Source organism: Pararge aegeria, chromosome 12 (assembly GCF_905163445.1).
Source record: "Pararge aegeria chromosome 12, ilParAegt1.1, whole genome shotgun sequence".
Classification (NCBI taxonomy): Eukaryota; Metazoa; Arthropoda; class Insecta; order Lepidoptera; family Nymphalidae; genus Pararge; species Pararge aegeria.
Window position 1 is genome coordinate 6,755,567 of NC_053191.1, and position 21,077 is coordinate 6,776,643.

Sequence of the window (21,077 nt, forward strand, 5' to 3'; positions counted from 1 at the left end):
TTGGCGGGTTTTATCTATAGTTTCAATCACATTTTAATCAAAATAACTGTATCGTGTGAAACTGAACTATGATTTTTATGGAATCTAAAGAGCGCCATCTAGTGACAGTAAGTTAATTTTTACGCGGTCAAATAGGTAAGTAGAACCCGCACGCGTAAGTATAAAATCTACTAAACTTCTGACAGCGTCTCAAAATCTATAGGGTAGAATTACTATTTGGCAAGTACGTTAATCATTTGGCGCACAGAATATAAAATATTATTCATTGGTACAGACGATAGTAATATTATGATTTTGGCCATTTTAAACATTACATAGGTGAAGATTAGCTGTTATGCAAAGTTTTGACTCTATTCTCAATAATTTGACATTTGACAGAAGAAGACAAAAACATTGTAGTACCTACTACGCATCCTCTTTACAAGGTTTATTAGTAAGAGGGTACATTATTACGTACCTAAACATCCCACGACCGCAAATATTTTAGTTTCATCAAATCACTTTTGACCACAGGTTTCTTCCGGTAAAAGTGTACAACACCAAAAAGTACCCACAAAAAAGTACCTACAACTGTAATAATTGCAAATGCACGTAACGCCTCCCCAATTAGTAAAGTAACGTGAAGTAAAACTATTTGCATACAAACGCTAAAATATCTACTCGTAACATAAAATAGGTACACATAGCTTTTATGTAACACTCTAACTTTGCGGTAATACTATTATCAACAATACTTTTTACATTCATTTAATGTTATCCATACGTTCGGTAACAAATGTTTGATGGTCAATAGAATTATCAATGGTTAATATTAATAAGACATCTCTTTCCTATGAGAAGTAACCTTAACCTAGCAGTAGACATTAGTTACGCTGATGATGATAATAAAGACAATAAAGCGTCCTACTTAGGGTTGCCAGACGGGCGGGAATTGGCGGGATTCTCCCGAATTTTTGTATGTTCTCCCGACTCCCGACAAAGCAAATAATCTCCCAAACAACAAGTTCGATAATTTTAAGTTCACATTTTCGTCAAACGAAACTTGCAAACAACACACAAAAAAAAATTACAAATACTTATGGCAAGAACAAAAACAATAAACATGCTCATTCGGTTCTTATCTTATGTGTCACAAATACCAACTATGTTTTTTTTTTCTTATATCTACAGTGCTATCCAAAAATATGTTTGTTTACTTAATATATTATGTATAATAAATAATATTAACTTGTTTTTTTATTTCTCCCGACCAAAGCCGGTTTTTGATACCGATAACAGAAAGAATCGATCTGGCAACCCTAGTCCTACTGCTAGGCATAGTACTCTCTATGATCTTCGTGACCTAGCATTCAACGCTGTACTCTTAAAAGCGGAGATCTAAGTTAGATCCCCGACAATTTGGATATTAAGAATTTCTGATTTATCTGCCCTGGCTACAACCCTGTGAACAAAGACATGCTACTAAGATAATCATATGCGTTCCGGTACGATGTCGCTCAGAAACCGAAGGTTTAATTTTTTTTTTTTTTGTACGCAGCTAATTTTCTAACTCCAGATTTTTTTACAGAAATACTCAAACATAATCATTCTTGGCCCCGGCAAACCAAGAAGCTTTTGGGCCATAGATTAGCAAGCTAATCAGTCACTAGTACCTCATAGTTCTAGGTAGGTAAGGTAATTCCTGTAGGTAAGTAAATAAATGCAAGTGAATGCCGATATCGAACTCCATTATTTGATATCAGCATCAACTTTCACACATGCCGGTGCAAGTTGAAATATCGACCTCCATATAAGTTTCTGTTTTCCTTTTTGGGATTTGAATGAAGTAAATGCTTTATCTCGGTGACACGTTTTTAATTTTCGGAATAAAGGTCTGTGTAGGTATTCACTCTTGTAATATTATAATATTTTCACTTCTCATGCTCCTATGTACTTTAGGGTATGTGTTAGCGGACTAAAACTCGATTTGATGCACTTGTGCATAAAAGCATCTAAAATAATATAGTCATCTATATAATTGACTTTGCGGCTCTGGGTTCTAGTCTAGTCTTTTGATCATGCGCCATAAAATTTTCAAGTAGAGACTACTAGATGCTCAACTCGGTCATAAAACCCATTTTATGACCAATATAGTTTTACACACTACTTTTCACTTCTATTGTGAGGAAAATGTAAGGTGATTAAATGTGTAAGGTGTGATTCTAGGGTCAGATCAAAGGTTAAGTAAGTCACTTCGAACACTTTTAGTTGAAGTTATTGTTTTTTTGACGTCCTTGTACCTTCGTTCGGCGCAACCATACATATACTCGTAAATGTACTTTTTCCGCGCATAAGCAACAAGGTATTAGGTAAAAAATAAAAAAAATATTGTTATTTATCAACGGCTTTGCAGCAAACCCGATCTTTACATCTTGGATATAAATATAAATAACGAAATTTTGCTAGCAGTATTTGTATTTGTTTCTACCACAGTGTTTTAGCAATTAGGAATTAGTGCAAGACCATATAAATTTTTTGCATGCCATCTAAGGCGGATTGTTTGTCCTTATATTTTATCTGCCAACAATGTAAAACCAATCAGCAAATAAACGAATTGAATTGAAAACATACTCTTGTATTGTAAGTGCGGGTCCAGAATCGATATTTGAGAAATAAACTGACTTTGGCACACTCGACACTGACAGTTCGGGCCACCTTAAAGATAATATATTGTTCATCCTACACGCTTTTCCCTTCATTTATTTTTTCATTCTAGCTAAGTTTGCGCTCGATAATTTAAACTTTCCCTATTCTCAATATTCCTGTGTTCTTTTTCAGGTTGGTGTGACAGTCAAGCTGATCAAATATAGACAAAGGTAAAATTTACTTAACTCTATTATCCTACAACAAAATATTTTACTATCCTTCTACCGAAGTCCCACTTAGAACTACGTAATAATTCAAATAGGCCCATTAATAGCACATTGTTTGCATTAAATGATATGGTAACTTGAAACTAATGCCAGAAATTAATAAGAAATCTAATGCAATATCTTCAGATCGGAAACATAATTTTGCAGTGTTTCGATTGGTTTTCTACTTTGGTGACCGCCCTGGCGCAGTGGTGAACGCTGTAGTATTATAAGTTGAAAGTCCCAGGTTAAATCACCGGCAGGGGTACGGTCGGGTCTGGTGGTAGGCTTTTGTCTTACGTGTCGCCAAGCTTTTAACATTCCGGTACGATGTCGCGTAGAAACCGATTCGGGGTAACGCTCAAAGCTGTATGTTATGTACATATACCTACAACTAACAGGCTAGCCCGCTACCGTCATTGAATGCACCTAACTTAACATCAGGCTTAACATTGCAGTCAAGGGCTAACTTGAGTGAAATAGAAAAAAATATAAAAAACTGTTCCCTGTCGATAAGAAAGTTAATAGAAATTTTATATTATTCGAAGATTTTGGATTATACTGATTATTATTGACTTTAGCCGTAATTCTATGAGGGTTCCAAACTTGAATCCATTACAGAGTTCCTGGTATTGTTTCAGTCAACAGACACATTAAACAAAGTAGCAGCTTTTTATTGCCCTAGGTGTGCAGTAAAATTAATACTCAAGTTTTTATTATCTATGTTATCTTTTGTAAAATACTTTTTGAACTGGGACTATTTTTATCTTATTCATATTAGTAGCCATTCTCATCAGCATTTGGTAGTTACAATTTTGTCAGTATTATTTCCACCTATCACCACCATTTCATTCATTTTAAACTAAGTTGGAGCATTTTATTGTACTAGATGTTAGATAAAATTATACTCATGTTTTTAGGTACGGGGTATAAAAAGAATGAAAGATGAAAGATGTGGGCTACATGTTTTTTATTATTTATATTATCATTTGTACAATTACATTTTAAGTAAGTAGGTATAAGTTAATTATATTAACTTATTGATATTGAGAGCATTATCGAGGTAGCATTATATAAAATACCTAGTACGAAATTAACAGTTGTTAAATTACAACATTTTATGTACTCTTGATTGACTTGACTTTCCCAATGTTCATTGTATGTTCTATAAAATATAGAACAAAAAAAACCTATTCACGTGTATGTACGAATCGTTCGTGTCAGTCCACAGTCTATAAGATTGCTAATTATACGTTTCTGTGTCTTCAATGATGACCGCAGGCCGAACAGACGACCGTTAGACACTTTGGAACTAATACAAGAATTTTGTGCCGTTAACGTCTGCTCAGAAAAACGCGTGAACAGACTTTTAAAATTATATACGGATTCAAGAGCAACATCTGAGTTACTAAGTGCTATCAACTAATTGTATTACGTAGTCATCAGATTGTACGACCTTATTCAAGAGCTACGTTGGTCCCGTGGCCAGCGTGTTCGTCTACGGATCACATGTAACTAGGTCTGATGATTCCCGGGTCGGAAAAATGAATAGAGTTTTCTGTCAAATAAATTCCTACAAACATCCCGTAAAACTTTTAAGTTGTCGGTCCCTATTCGTATTACTCACATGTGATATTTTATTTATTTATTTATTTATTACATAAAGTTTCCAAAAAAAATAAAAAATACTTATAGCTAGCATCAGAAAACCACGCAGGTTTGTAATATATGCTAACAGAGAATTAAATCTAGGTACGTTACTACAGAACATTATTGCCAGTTTACCATGTTGTGTATAAAAATGATCACAAGTTACTTAAAAAGAAGGACTTCAGTTTTTTCTTAATATTACGAGGATTAATAAACATAAAATATAAATAGTAAAGGCTTATTGGGGTAGCGGGGTGGGTTAGTGCTCAAATTCCGTGCCTGCTGTGTACATGGTGATGAATCTATTTCCATTTCTTAAACTAACGAGAGGTCATTATAAGAGCCAATTTCTACCTGTTATGAATATACATTCTACAGTTCTACACGGTATCGTAATTTGTATTTTAATTAAATCAAATATAAGTTTATAATTCATGTAGAATTCAAGTGAAAAAATATCCTAAGAAATATAAAATGATGAAAAAATCAACCACTCTGATGTTATTAAAATTCATAAATTACAGCTTCATTATGAAATAAAAAGTTATGAATGTTTTAATAAGTTTTTAAAGAAGGAAGTTTCTTGTGAAACGAATACTAGATATGTAAGGTTACAGTTATATTTATTAAATAACTACGGCACGCTGGTATAAACATATTTATGTATGCCTAATCAAAAATATCTTGAGTTTTAATTAAATTTTCACTGGTTGTTATTACTTTTAGGCTATATTTTATCTAAATGTAAGTTTGAATGTAGAAGAAAAACCGATTTAGCACATACGAGTTTAAAATGTCAAAAAGTACTTATAAATAATATGTTATCTATATGTAAAGGTAGTTTACGTTAAAATAAAAAATAGACTATGCCAACTCGGTTGGGAAAAAAAATATTTAAAGAAACATGAGTCTATTAAATTGGTGAACGAAAAGTGGACAGTTATCGTATGTCCATAACAAAATTGAGGATTCATTATATGCTAATTGATATATGATAACAATTGCATGTATGACAATGTGATTTTTCGATTACGTAATAATTGCACGATGGTTTAGGAAAACAATGGCTAGTTAGTTGTTAGTTTTTGTTTTGTTTGTTTTAGCTCATGGTTATAACCAAATATCCATATTTAGAAGAGTATCTACCTATTTAATATTAATTTACCTATTATATTTTACACATCGCTTACTAACAGTGGTAGATAACATAAAACATAACCGTCGATGTAAATCCGATATAGCTGGTTTTTTTTCCGGTATAGATTTATAATCGGAGTCTTTACTTTCGTACATTATTGTTATTACTTCGCTTTATCACATGTGCTCCACAATTTTAAATTTTTAATGTAAAATACAGTTTTTATGGCATATCTTAGCGTCCCTAAAATAAGGGCTATAATTCTGAAACAACAGCAGTAATAATATTAAAACACTATTGCTCTGTGCGATAGGCTTAAGGCACATGTCGAGGCATTGAAACCACCAAATGCCCTCTTAAATTTTAATAACAAGTTGTCACTTTTAGTTGTTGAGATTTGGAGATCTTAAGCATTACCTAATTATCAAATGATGTCTAACGAAGTGGCAATGCGACCCTCGAAACAATACTAGAGAGGCGCCAAAATATGCCGTGAGACATCGAGGCCAGGCGGTTAGGAGGTTCCCATACGCGTCTCGAAAGCTCATTGTTTTCTCAACACAATGTTTTTAAGTTGGTACGCCGTTTAATTATGGGTATAGCTCGACGCACACCTTCATTAGACGGAGTGATTAATTTTTGTTTCTATGTTTGTTATTATGATGGCAATTTTTAGTCTTTTAATGATAACCTAGTGACGGGTACAGGCAGTGGCGTGCATAGAGGGTATGCACAGGGTATGCAGATGATATAAAATTAAGAAAAATACCAGAACAAGTTATAAATATTTAAGGGTATGATTTTTATCCTTTTTATAACTCTACCTGGAGATTTTCTTCATTTTATGTCGTCTGCATACCCAGTGCATACCCTCTATGCACGCCTCTGGGTACAGGTTCCTGTTCTCAAATGAGTTAAGGTTTTAGTGCTGCTTAATAAGCCAGGTTATGCCACATGGAACCGGTTTTTGTGATACAACTCTTTGTGTTTTTGCGCTTAGGAAAAGAACGTCTGTCGGACTCTCAATTTTTAACATGTCAAAAGACGGGGCAGTATTCTACGTCTTTAGTGCCAAGTTCTTATTCCAAGTCTATACAAATAAAAGCCGCTGAACCGCTGTCGCAGCCCGGCGGTTTTCTGTCGACAGCATTACATCTCGTTACGTGATGTAAAATTCTAGTAAATCTTCATATTTAAAGACTACAAAACTAAAACCTGACCTACTGTATGAAATTTGCAACTAGTATACAACTTTCGCTATAAAGTTAGCGAATTGTTAGGTAGCGTTAGCCCGTCACTTCGGCCCAGCGGGCTTGGTCATCATTCTAGGTCTTTCGACACCAATTTGGGCTATGTCAGTGACCTTGGTTATGCTCATAACAATTAACAATATTTTCTCCCACTAATGTTACTCACGGATCAGCTATTCGACCACGCAAAGGTCGTTGGATTCTTTTGTAAAGGCTCGTCAGCGCGTAACCCACCAAGGCGTTGCACGGTGGGTTGATGGATGACGCAAGCATTTGCCAAATAAGCAATTGTATATCGCTTATAACAGTATAATATACAGAATGGAATTCAACCTTGGCTCTTTGCCCAATTTCGAAAGCGGTCATTGTCCTATGCAGCGAAAATAAAGAAAAAAAAATTGTGGTTTTGGTTTGGAATAAGAACTGAGTGCCCTAGCCATGGTTAACGTAAATGCTCAGAAATGTAATTCAAAAATAGACGCGGTAAGTAGCCTAGTGATAACCTAGTGGTTAGGACTTCGGCGTCACTTTCGGTAGGCCGGGTTCGAATCCCAACAACCTTTAGCTTTTCTAAAATTATTTCGATTTAAGCAAGTAAAACATAACTTTCTTTGAACGAAACTTACTTTTCCTTCTTTTTAAATTTCATTAAAAAAGAAGGAAAAGTATTAACTTTTATTTCTCTGTAAGAAAGTTACTGTAGAGTCATTCGTCTCGTTTTTATTTTCTAGAATCTACGGATGATTGTTGAAATTTATTAATCGACATTTTTTTGTAGATAGATGATTTTTTTTGATGCTGAAGTTTGAATTTATCTCGGGTTAGGTTTTTTTTTAGAAAAGGTTCAATGAATTATAAACACCAATTCAATTTGAAAAATGAAGCTGCAATATTAAAAAAAGAAAATCACTTCAAGTCAGCTTAAATTGTGAAATAAATCATGTTAAAGGAGTGAGAATATAATTTCTACTTTGCTAGTCAGAAAATGGTGAGAGGTGGACGTTAAGTAAAAAATAACTGTGTCACAAAAATACTTCCCGAAAGAAATGAAGGTATCAGATATATTACTTCAAACAATTTTTACAACGTTATTATTATATGATCAAAATGATATAAATATTATGCACAATGATACAGTTACTTTAATCAATATGTTATGTCATTAATTATTGTGACCTCAATTATTGATACAATTATGAGTGACCTAAATTTTCTAATAGTATAATTAAAACATGAAGGTCAATTATAAATGCATTAATAATTCTATGTCATAACCGATTTAAAAAAGGAGGTTCTCATTCCGATGATTTTTCGACGGATTTTCGAAGAAATTATTTTTTTATAGTAAATTTTTACAAAATTAGTCTAAATATGTTTTTTATGGCCCATTTTTACTATTTACCTATTACATTTAGAATAATATTCCTAAATGTAATACTTTAAAAACTGAGCATAAACAATGGGATTTTTATATGCATCTAGAACAAAAAAATATTTGCATTTTCAAATAAAATATTTGTTATTTCCTGCAAGTAGGTATAAACACTTTAATAAAAATTTAAAGAAGTAGGTATACATATAAATAATAAGTTTAAAGTCTATTTCGTGTGATTCGATCGTCAATTGAAACAGTTTCTTTACATATATATAATCAATCAATCAAATACATTTATTGTACACCAAAGACAAAACAATAAAAAAAGACCATTGAAATAAAGAAAGAATACACTAGGTGGCCTTATCGCTTAAAAGCGATCTCTACCAAATCTCAATATATTTATGTCTCATTAAACCTTAATTGTTCGCATTATAGGCAATTTATGTAAGATAAGATTTAGTGTTATTAAATTAAAAATCGATTATCCGAATCAGGTCTAGTTTTCGAGAAATCCCGGCCTGATGCAGTGAGATAGCTGACCTAGGCATTTCATAGTAAAATATGAACTAATAACGTTCAAGCGTCAAGCTACCGTTACTGCTTACAACCTACCGTTACGGTGACAGTTAACGGTTACGTAACCGCACAGCCGCAACCTTGGTTAATTGCAACCACGTAGAACAAGGATGCGCTACATCAAACGCTTAATAGAGTATGATTAGCGATTTATCATAAACCATAACATGAAATATTGGACCAGTAGGTATCTACCGCGACAAGCTAAACAAGTTGTGCAAGGGATCAGTGAGAGATAGCAAAGCCTCCTAACATATGCTAAGTGTGGCTATTGAGGGAGTTTGTATTGGGTAGAAATACCACAAAACCTGATCTCTGCCTCAAGAAATCGGGTACCCTATTAATAAACATATAAAGGGTACCTACTGTGCATTCTTTAAAATATTTAAAATCTTCCGATCGTGGAAATCACGCTTTTGGCTACAGAATTAAGAAAATACAGAACTCTCATTCAGCCATTATTGCATGCAGTGCATTGTGTACAAAAACAGTGAAAACACCCCGCGCACGTCTCACTTCACACCCGCGGAATGATGCTAGCTCACAAACTTTTCCCATTTTCCCCATTTTATGACAAGCGTTTAGAGCTTAAAACTGTTGGAATGAAATTACTGACTGCCTTTTCGAGAAACACTACTAAAGTGGTTTTTGACGTTCTTTTTGGTCTTGTACGTTCTAAATTCAAACCTGTACTTCTGTGAAGAGTAAAGTTATCTGCCATGCAGTTTTCTGCCTGTTTTCTCTGAGTTACGAAATGAAAAGGTTGTGATCGTAATTTTTTTTTTAAGATATAAAAATTATCGATTTTCAAAAAGAAGTCTAAATCCATCACTGGAACCTATTTGGTAATATATTTTACAATGCATTGCATTTTTATAGAAGTAGAAGCAATGCATTCCGCATTGCTTCTACTTCTATAAAAATTTGTGTTAAAATTATAAACCAAGATAAAGCTTTGCTTTAATTCCACCCAGAAAAGCTTAGAGCAAACTAGTTATTTACGAAATAGATCTCCCAGAAGACTAAACTTGATACACCTTATTTGTGTGTTTTTTTAATTAACATCGCAGGGCCATAGATCCCTCAAATACACGTGTCACCCATTTAGTACTTATTACATAGGCAGACAGAACTGGGGCAAAAAACGTACATCCATACATCTATTGTCAGTTGCTTTACATGGGTTCGCCTTCCGTCCGCAATCCGATGTACAAGAATAATAGCTTATTGTTCTCACAAGTCACGACACCTTAGCCCTATACATGCAAGCGAATCTCATATTTAAGCGACGTCGTTACGGAGTAGTTTCGCTTGAAATGCTTAGCTAGCGAACGGTGTCACATGTGTAAACCCATAATTTTATTCTCCTAGGTATTACAAACGAGGGTTTTGATACCTACCTACTGCAGTATACGAATAACTAACCTACCTAGTAGAGATCGGACGTACTGCTGAAAAGGGCGTATTTTTCTTTCTCTTGGCACTATCCCGTTCTCTTGCTGTAAGTCCTATCTACAAAGGTTGCCTGTAAGAGATTGCTTGCAGCAATAAGGCCGCCTTTGCATGTCTACATTGTGTACTGTATACTCCTTGCTGTTTCTTTTCCTGTATGTTATACGTGCAATAAAGTGTTTCTTCTTCTTCTTTTTGAAACATGGCGCTTTCAATTGACACGGCAGGGAAATATATTAATAGTAACACGAATAAGAGAATATTTGAAGTTCTCTAAAATATAGATACATATACTTAGAAATATCTTATCTACTATAATACACATACTAAGACATTAGGAAAGTGCGGGTTTTGCTGTTTTTATTGAATTGAAATTGAACATAAGAGTAATGTATTTATTTATTATGATACCACTCTATGAATAATAATTTGACAAAAAGAAAAAAATAATAACAAACTTAACTTAAGTTTAAGTATGTAACGCCTTTCCTGCCATTTGTATTTACACTTACTTGGAAACCTTTAAAAGAGCAAGGCATTTACTTGTCAAGCGCCCTCCAGCCTACATCTTAACACAGGCTATCTCAGGATGCCAGGCGCAAGCCTATCAGACATAAAAACGTTGTCTTCTCGCCTAGATATTTTACTACTATCAGTATCTACATCTTCGAAATCGCACATTTGCCCACCACTGATGCATGAAAACTCACGTGTGTGGATCCGCACGGGTGCTATAGTGAAATCGGTTTCGTTTATTGTCTGCGAAACGAAAAAAGTTTTTCACTATTAGTTAGTGCCAATGAAAGTTCTTAAATAATTCATATTATACTAGATATAAGATAAGTAAGTAATATTTTACTTTAAAATTAGGTTCTGTGCGTTAAATCTTGCAAAGATTTCCACTATCCATCTCGTCTTATATTATGCTGCTTATGTTTACAAATTTCCTGTTACACTTCTAACTTTATATCTTCTTTATATTATTTTATAAGTCAGTCTCCCAGTATTTTGAAGTATGCTTATTTCTCGTACCTACTGGAGTTCAGTCGCTCGTCGAGATAAAAAATATAGGTAAACAAAACAGCTCAACTTAAATTCCGGTTATATTTACCTTGTTCGTATGTTTATTTATTAACGTGTTTATTAATTTAATGGCTTCATGACCGAACCTGATCTAGACATTTCATTAAGTTGATGTATTCGATTAGAAGATTAACTTCTATTCAGGTCAATCTAATATAATTATGAGCAAAACACAGAATGACGAGGTATCAAATAATCGCATATTTATTGATACCGATTAGGCACCTCGGAAAATACAGGTGGACGTCGAAGCTCATATAAATGGTTGCCAGGAAGAAATCCCTTTATAAGACCGCCTTTGTAGCACAAATTTAAATTACTTGTAAATTTGTTGTTTTTGATTTCTATTTTGTGTTTCTGTGCAATAAAGTATTTTTGATTAACTGATTGATATATCTCAATTAATATTGAAAAGAGCAACTACTGAGTTTCTTGCCGGCTCTTCTCGGTAGAATCTGCTTTCCGAACCGGTGGTAGAGTCACACAAACATACATACTTGACGTCTCAAAAGTGCTTATAAAGTAGGCCTACTTGAAATAAATGAATTTGAATTTGAATTTGAATATTTTTAGATCCATAGGGTATTATTTTGTCTGCTCTTTGTCTATATAAGTAGAATATGATCTATGGCAAGCGAGTTAAATAGCATAAAATTGTGATGAAACGGGATTTTTTATCTGAGTAAAATACTGACGTTATTCAATTAGCGAGTTTATTTTTCATGGAACGTTTGCACGAGCCACTCGAGGGTTAACACTAAGAAAATAAAATAATGCATTTTTATTATACGGAATAATAAGATAAGAAGTATATTATGTGAATTTTGCAAACATTAAAACATTCTCTAATGGTTAGTGAAAGTTGAATTATAATTTTCTCGTGTTCAATTTGGTACTCTGTCAAATACGTGTATTTATTATTATATTAGAGTATGCTAATCACGTCTTACACTATTGTACTTACCGACATGTTTTAAGAAAAATACCTCCATAACCGTATAACTACAATATACATACAGTAGAAAACGTTTTTAACCGACTTTAATAAAGAACAGAGATTTTAATTATTCGTCGGAATCTGTCCATTTTTAAAATTGAGACGTTTAAGGACCCATATCTACACAATATTTAATACTTATAATACCTTTTATTCCACTACAAGTTGACTGCAATCTCACCTGATAATAAGTGATAATGCAGTCTAAGACGGTAGCCAGCTCACCTGTTAGGGAGTATGGCAGTTTTATTAAACCCATACTTACTCCTAATCGGTCTCTACGTGACATCGTGACGGAACGCTAAATCGCTTAGCGACACGTCTATGTCTGTAGGGTGGTAAATAGCCACGGCTGAAGCCTCCAACCGGACCAGACCGGAGAAAATTCAGAAATTATAAATTCCCAAATTGATTCTGCCGGGAATTAAACCAGGGACCTTCAACTTTTTTTCAACGAAATCGCTCACCGCTGCGCGAAGGTGGTCGTCACAAAAGTCCTTTGTCGTGTAGACAAAAAACAAAGAATATACTTATAATACCTAATTCATAGATCCATCTAAGTAAACACGTAAGTCACATCACTATCTCTTTTAAAACTTTGAAAAGATCTATAGATTAAACTAGGCGTGAAAGTGGAACAAACATGCAAGATCACTTTCGCACTTTAAGATCTTCGTTTGCATACAATAGTAAATTTGAGTTGTTTAAATAAATTATTCCTTACGGTAAATACAGAAACTTTATGGATATTAAGTTTTTATGCCGAAGACAGTGACATAAGACAAGTGCACCTTAATATACATGATAAGCAAAAATTAGGCATTCAGCCTAATTTTTGAGGGTGTGATATGTTTTTATATTAACGATAGGCCAGCGCTTGACAACAATCATGCCCGTTGGAAAGCAACGATGAGGTCTAGGTTTTAGCACGCTTGCCTAGAAAAAGCCTATTCACTCTAGCCTTGAAGGTACTAAAATTATACGTGGCAGGAAAAACAGTTGCCGGGACATTTGTCTTGTTACCTCTTCGTGCTAAATTTACGGCATGGATTTTTATGAAATTTAGTAATAAGGTAGCTTTACGTAATAAAGCATTACAAATTTAATCCCAAACTCTTATTGTGTATAATATGGTAAACTTACGTATTGGAATGGATGAATGAAAGCATTTTTATTGTAAACCACATAAAATACTGAAAATAGAATACACAAAAGTCGCACATAGCATACAATTTGGCGGCCTTATTGCTACATAGTATTTATACCATTATATGATTACTAGCTGATACCTGTGACTTCGTTCGCGTAGATTAAGGTTTTTTTATCCCCGCAGGAACTCTCCTACTTCCCGGTTCAAAAAGAAGCCTATGTGCTTTTTCAGGCTGCAATCTATGAATGTAACAAATTTCGCCTAAAGCTCCGCTAATTAACAATTTTTATCTAACCACGGGAACTATTTGAAAGATCGCAATAAAAAGTACATGTCCTTTTCCATAGCATAGGTGACACGCATAACAAATTTAAAAACAGTCTGCCCGCAGCTTAGTTCGTAAACAATTTTCAATTTGCCCTCAGGAACTCCTTAAGGAATCGGGATAAAAGGTAGCCTATGTTCTTTTCCATATCAAAAGCTACACGCATCACGCATGCCAAATTTCATCCAAATCCGTTCAGCCGTTTTTGTGTGATCGAGCAACAAACATCCACACTTTCACATTTATAATATTAGTAGGATAGTAGGAATATAAAGCCCACACGGTACGTAAAGTGTAATGTGCCAATATGTATATAAGATTAAAATAATAATATATTGCCTGCAAGCCGTCACACTTGTCCATTTACAATGACGTAACTTCCTATAGCGGAAGTGGTGGTCAAGCGGCTTACTTTCATCTGCCTTGTTACTGGTACAGTAGGACAAGCTTGAGCGCCGACAGCGATTGCCTGTATGTAATGTAATACTAGGCAGTCGGAAACATAGACCTTACGAACACAGATAGTGTTTTGCGGGAAATCAGAAAAATTATAGTCCGCTGTCCAACTAATCAGTCCGCAAACTAACAGTACTTATACAGTAATCTCCCCCTATAACATGGTACTATTTAACGCATTTTTATATTAAACGATTTCAATCCCCCGTATAACACGGCATTCCACAATATAACGCGGGGATTTTACACATTATGTTTCTAAACTGTGAAATTTACAATGTATTTAATCGGTGATAGATAGAGTTCTACCCTCGTTTAAATTATAAATATAGGATTAATATCATGAACAATTAAATGCATTTAATTTTATTAATAAACGTATGCCTCTACTACGAGTAAGTTCTACGTAAAACAAGTTATTATCATCTGTTGTACAATAAGTTGTTAAAAAGGTGTTGTAACGTGCTAAACTGTAAGTAATATATTATTTATTTGTTTAATCTAGGCTAGTCACTAGGATATGAACTGTAATACAGTTATTTAATTATTAAAGATATTTTTAAAACAAAACCAAACAATCTGCTCTTTCGGGAGGGGCGAGTTCGAATCCCAGCTCCTAAGTTATGTGCGTTTTAAGTTATTTAAATATCAATAGCTTCAACGGTGAAGGAAAACATCGTGAGGAAACCTGCATGCCTGAGAGTTCTACATAATGTTCTCAAAGGTGTGAGAAGTCCACCAATCTGCACTGGGCCAGCGTGGTGGACGATGGCCTAATTGGGCCTCTGTATTGGGCTCTGTGGGGCATATTCAATTTAAACCCCACTTCAGCGAGAAAAATTAAACGTGATTAACTACGTCGTGCGTTATAAGGGGTCGTAAAAAGCGTTTTACGGTAAAACTCCTACAACGCGTTATCATATAACGCGGAAACAATTCAGTTTTATAGGGGTAATACAGTATCTTATATCTTTAAACGAGCAATTCTTGTATATATACAATTTGAATCTCGGAATCGGCTCCAACGATTTTCGTGAAATTTAGTATTCAGGGGGTTCCGGGGGCGATATATCGATCTAGATAGGTTTCATTTTTAGAAAATGTAATTTTATTCGTGTTTTATCGATAAATATATATATATAATAATAATATATATATATATATATATATATATAATTGGAATCGGCTCCAACGATTTTCATGAAATTTAGTATACAGGGGGTTTCAACAGGGGGCGATAAGTCGATCTAGCTAGGATTCATTTATATTGGACAAACGACTATTTTTTTAAGTCGACTCATTCGCGGACGAAGTCGCGCGGGTCCGCTAATTTAGTATTTATGAGCGCATTTGTACAATTGGGATATGTATAATTTTGTGACGTTTCTACGTCTTAGTGACGGCAGATCTGAATCTGTATTCTGATCTGCCGGCAACTAAGCAGATATACCGAAGAACTGGCAGTAGCGTCCTCTGAGATACTCTTACCATCTATTGTGATCACCAAAACGTTTGCCCGGCGTGTTGATGGGCAAAGCCTTTTGTTGGGAGTAGACTTTCCAGCAGTAGCCTGTTATAAGCTATTGATGGATAGGTACAGAATTAGTTTATTCATTATGAACAATGAAGAACCTTTTCTTTTTGGAGCTATCTAATAAATTAAAATATAATTTAAAGTAGCACTTTTGAAACGTCAAGTATTTATGTTTGTGGTGACTCTACCACCGGGTCGGAAAGAAGATGGCAAGAAACTCGATAATTGTTCTTTTGCAACATCAACATTTACAATCATTTTTCTTTCTTGCGGGAGATGAGAGCGGAGCTGGCTCCTTGCGAACTTGATGGCAAACTGTCGCAGTGGGCAGCGACTTCGCTTTCTGAGTCGTAGGCCGTGGGTTCGATTCCCACAGCTGGAAAATGTTTGTGTGATGAACATGATTGTTTTTCAGTGTCTGGGTATTTATCTGTATATTATAAGTATTTATGAAATATTCAACAGCTATCTTAGTACCGATAACACAAGCTACGCTTACTTTGGGGCTAGAATACGATGTGTGTTTTGTCGTAGTAAAAAAAAACTACCTTGTCATTAAGATATTCATTAATTGTATCGTAATAAATGTGTTTTAGCACGTTGTATGCAATGGTATTTCCAGAATAACATTAGGAATCATGGTGTAAAAGCGTATACTCAACACTAAAACCAAGGAGTTTTGCACCTTACGCAGAAGATATGCTTATATCACTAAAAATACAGTATCATAACTTTTGGAATCGCATAACATCTATGGATATCAATTTAACAATAATTATTATCAATCGAAGAGCGAAAGTTTAACAAAACTTGCTTTTAAACGGAGCCACATTTATGCAACAAAATGTACCCCACTAACGTTAAAAGGCAATCTAACAGCTAGCAGTATCCGTTCTAAATCAATCAAGAGTTTTATCGAATTCGGCAATATCCGTAGTTTTATTTATTGAGAACAAGTTTTCATATAACGTGCCACTAATGACCGCATTTGAATCCATTGCAGAAATATGTACCTCACTTTAAAGTTTTAATGTTTTTTATTCAAGGTATGGATTTTTGGGTAAATTCCTTCAATTTGTTTACGAGATGACACTCATTTTGCTTCATGTGTCTTTGGGAACCAAACCATTGCAGAAATATGTACCTTACTTTAAAGTTTTAATGTTTTTTTAAATTCAAGGTATGGATTGAACAGCATTGGCATACTGCATAATTAAATTGGGATTAAATTTAAATATTTAGTTAAGTTACTATCAGTATTACCTTATGTGTTTTTAAAGAAAACCCTTGTTTTGCTGAAAATCTGAAACAATACACGTGTAATTAATTCAAAACAGACATCATATATTCATGCCTATGAGTTCGTGAAACGTTTTTTCTATAGACATCGCATTCGATTTAGACGATACCTAGGTTTAGTGAAAACAAGCATAAAAGTTGTCAACTACAAAAAACAAGTGAATAGACAAAAGTGAAAACGACGCCTAAAAAAGTGAGAAGTAAAATTATTTATTAAAACGTATCGTTATGGTCATTGATTCATCACTTGGCAGCTGAGATCTATCTTACGTTGGCACTTTCTCTTTCGTTTGTGATCAAGTGCCAATGTCCCAATAATTTTCATTGTAATCAAAAGTACCTACTGAGAAAGAACCTGTCACTCCTTTGTTTCTATTTGTGCTGCTTCGGCGAAATTTCTACGACTTCAGAATCAAGCTGGATTACTATAGGTTACACAATTTCACTTCAATTATTTTTTTTGGCTTTCATCTGTGCTGACAGAATGCAAGTCTTCTGCAATATCGCGAGAAGGTACTGAATAGTTAATATTGAATAGAAACTAAATAAAATTGTTGATCAAAGCCAGCACAAATATCTATACTAATAAAAAAAAACATAACTGGACGATTCCGATGTTTCAAAACTTGACCGGGGGAAGCGACGAGTATACCATAGATATAGAACTAATATTTTTTATTTGTTTATCTATTCGCGCATCACGCAAAAATTACTGTACTTAGTTAACATTCAGGGTATTTTTATGGTTAATTCGGGATATGGAATAAATTTATTCGTCGATTTTTTATTTAATCTAAACCGATTTAGGTAAGTAACTCAGACAAAAATAGCGTTGTTACAGTAAATAAAGTAACGTTGCCAAATAAATAAATGGCTTGAAAGTTCTAAAATCACGTCGCGTGTATTTTTAAAATTACGGTCCCACTCATTATTTATAGAATAGCCAGAAGGTAATTATGCGTCTATTATGATTGCCAGAGTGTAATTCAAATTATTTACGCGTTAACTGAGCACCAAACCTTGGACCAGTTGTAAGAATAATGTTATTGTAATTTAATGTTCTCTTGCGTAGAGTAAGTAGCGTTAACAAAAACATTCGAAGTGTTACCTTCGCATGTTTTCATTTGAAAGTACAAACGGATACAATATTTTAATGCTATAAGTTATAACTCAATCAAATTGAAATGTATATAGGTAATTAATTAAACCGTAAAACACATCCGATGCATTACATTAATTACATGAAAATTGTTCCGTTAATTTAACTTATTATTGTACGTATTTAAGTAAGTGATATTTTATAAATCTCTCTCTTTAGTCGGTCCCTCATGACTGAGTATCGTGATCTATGGCGAGTAATCTTGTCATATATGATGTATCACCATCTGGTACTGTCTTTGGTCATTTGTATTGCCTTATAGAAGGAGGATTTTATAAATATCATAGTAAATATCAAAATACCTACTACCAATCTAATATTGTAGTTAGATATCACTGTCTTTAACGACGAAGGACAAATATGTACCGAGGATAGCCACCTAGGGGGTTTTATTGGGTAAAAGTCCCACATAACCCGATCTTCCCCCAGGTCGGGTATCTTTGAAGATTTCCCCCGCGTAGACAAAAAAAAAGACCCGTACTGGGTAGTTGGCCGGTATTGGGTTGATTATGATTATAATGACGAACCAAAGAGGCTTATATATATTATATCTTTTAATGGGTTCCTGTAGTTTATATAAAAATGCGATAGGTTACGAACTTCAGTTTTTATATTGGGATAGTAAGAACTTTATAAAATTTTTATACTGCCTGTAAATTTTATAGCTAAAGTGTAAAACTTACAAGAATAGTTAAGAAAGTTTTACTTTTCTACTTTTTATAAATTATATTCAACATTAAAGAATGTTTTTGTTGACGCTGTAAATCACAGGTTGGTGTGAATTTCGCAGTGGTTCTATAATGGTGTTCGACGGCAATAAAAATATAGCAACACTTTACAAAACGCGTAATTGTGTTTTCATTGACGGTGTGTCACTCAAAGTAATACTATCTTATGCCTTTTTAACTACTTTGATCTCGTGATTACCTTGACTACGGATCACGAGGCCCTAGGTTCGACACCAAGTAGGGCAAAGACTCATGTATTGGGATTTTCTAACAATAAATTTTCATGCCAGCCCGGAGTTAAGAATTTTTAGTAATGCGCGATTCCCAACTCCGTGCCTCGGAGAACACGTTAAACCTGCATTTGAAAACCGAAATTGGTCATATAACTAAAATTGAACAAGTTTTAAAATATCGTTTAAATTATTTAATTTAATAATACAATTGTATAGTGAGAGTGTAGCGAGAGAGAAAGCTATACTTAACGACACCTAGGCTATCATGCCCTTAGATACTTTTAGAGCATAGACCCATAACACTGCTCCAATATAAATTGGTGGGCTTTAACGATTTCTGTCACATACATATTGTATAGTTATAATAATCGGAACAGTATGGTTGATGTGCTTTCCGGATAATTACCGCCAATTTTTGAATAGAATAGAACAAATCCATTTTTAGCATTTAAAATATCACTTGCCTTAACGGTGAAGGAAAACTTCGTGAGGAAACCTGCATGCCGAAAAGTTCTCCTTAACGTTCTCAAAGTCGTATGAAAACCTCAACAATTCATTATAGAGTCTTAACAATTATTCATTGTAAAATCAGCAACTCCTGAGGATGCTCCTGTTTCGGTGCGAAACGTGCGTAGAGGGTACATTGCCGAAGATCTGTTTGGTGTGGAGTATAAGTTGATGAAATTATAAATAACACCATACAGATTCTCCTGCTTTTCGCTGAGTATAGCAAATTAAGCTTAATTTTCATAATATATCATGGATTTCCGCAAAGTAACGCCTGCTTCTATCCAACCTATCCAATGTGTGAAATCTGCCAATCAGCGCTTGGTCGGCGTCAGCTTAACCCAAACCATTCAGAGAGGAGACTCGTGCCCTGTTTTGGGCTGATGTTGGGTTGATGATGGTGACTTAAACTTCGCATGAATGCGCTAAGGAACGTGGTTTAATAACTATGTCTTGTAATCATAAATATACGAAGGTAACCGCTTGTTGAACTTAATGGTAGTTAACATACTTAAGACGTTAATTAAAGTAATCAGGTTACTACAGAATTCCAAACTGCATTATAGTTACGTGCTATCTAAAAGGTGAACGCCCTTAGATAAGTTTCCAATTAACATTCTGATATGATACCACGCAGTGCAGGTTGGTCTAATTTAAGAGAAAATTGTAATAATATGATCATCGTATAAATCGGTTACCGGCCCACTACAGGGCACGGGTCTCCTCCCACAATGAGAAGGGTCTAAGCCACCAAGCTGGCCCAGTGCGGATCGGTGGATTCCATACGCGAACATTATGGAGAACTGGCAGGCTTCCTCACGATATTTTCCTTCACCGTTGAAGCAAGTGATATTTTAATTGCTTAAAACGCACATAACTAAAAAAGGTAGAGGTTCTGGAGGCGTACTGGGATTTTAAATCGGCCACCGGGACAAACTCTACACTATAGGACGCACGGAGAACAGGAAAACAAATAGTATCTTTTTATCACTATGCTCGTCAAATTTTCATGTAGGCCTATCACAGGCACTTATGAAGCGTTCACACATATTGTAAGGGGCTGGTGATAACTTCGTTCGCCAACTTAAACCCAAAGCTACGAGGGTTCCAATCGCGCCCTGGTAAAGAGCCCACAACAAACTTAGCCGGGTAATTTTTTTTTTGTTATCACCATCTCACAGTTTATTTATATTAAGCTTAGAAGCTAGAGCAATTCACACCCAAGCTTTTTATCGTTTAAGTAATCCTTAATATTATAATAGGATAATTTA

At 34.5% G+C, this 21,077-nt stretch overlaps 1 protein-coding gene across 3 annotated transcripts in view; it reads left to right on the plus strand.

Annotated features, from left to right (window-relative positions):
* The window catches only part of LOC120627980, a 102,380-nt gene that overhangs the window by 35,433 nt on the left and 45,870 nt on the right, over positions 1-21,077 (plus strand). For all 3 annotated transcript variants that reach the window (XM_039896130.1, XM_039896133.1, XM_039896132.1), the window contains one exon: positions 2,818-2,855. The gene's annotated coding sequence lies outside the window, so the exon portion shown is untranslated. The remainder of the gene's footprint in view (positions 1-2,817; positions 2,856-21,077) is intronic.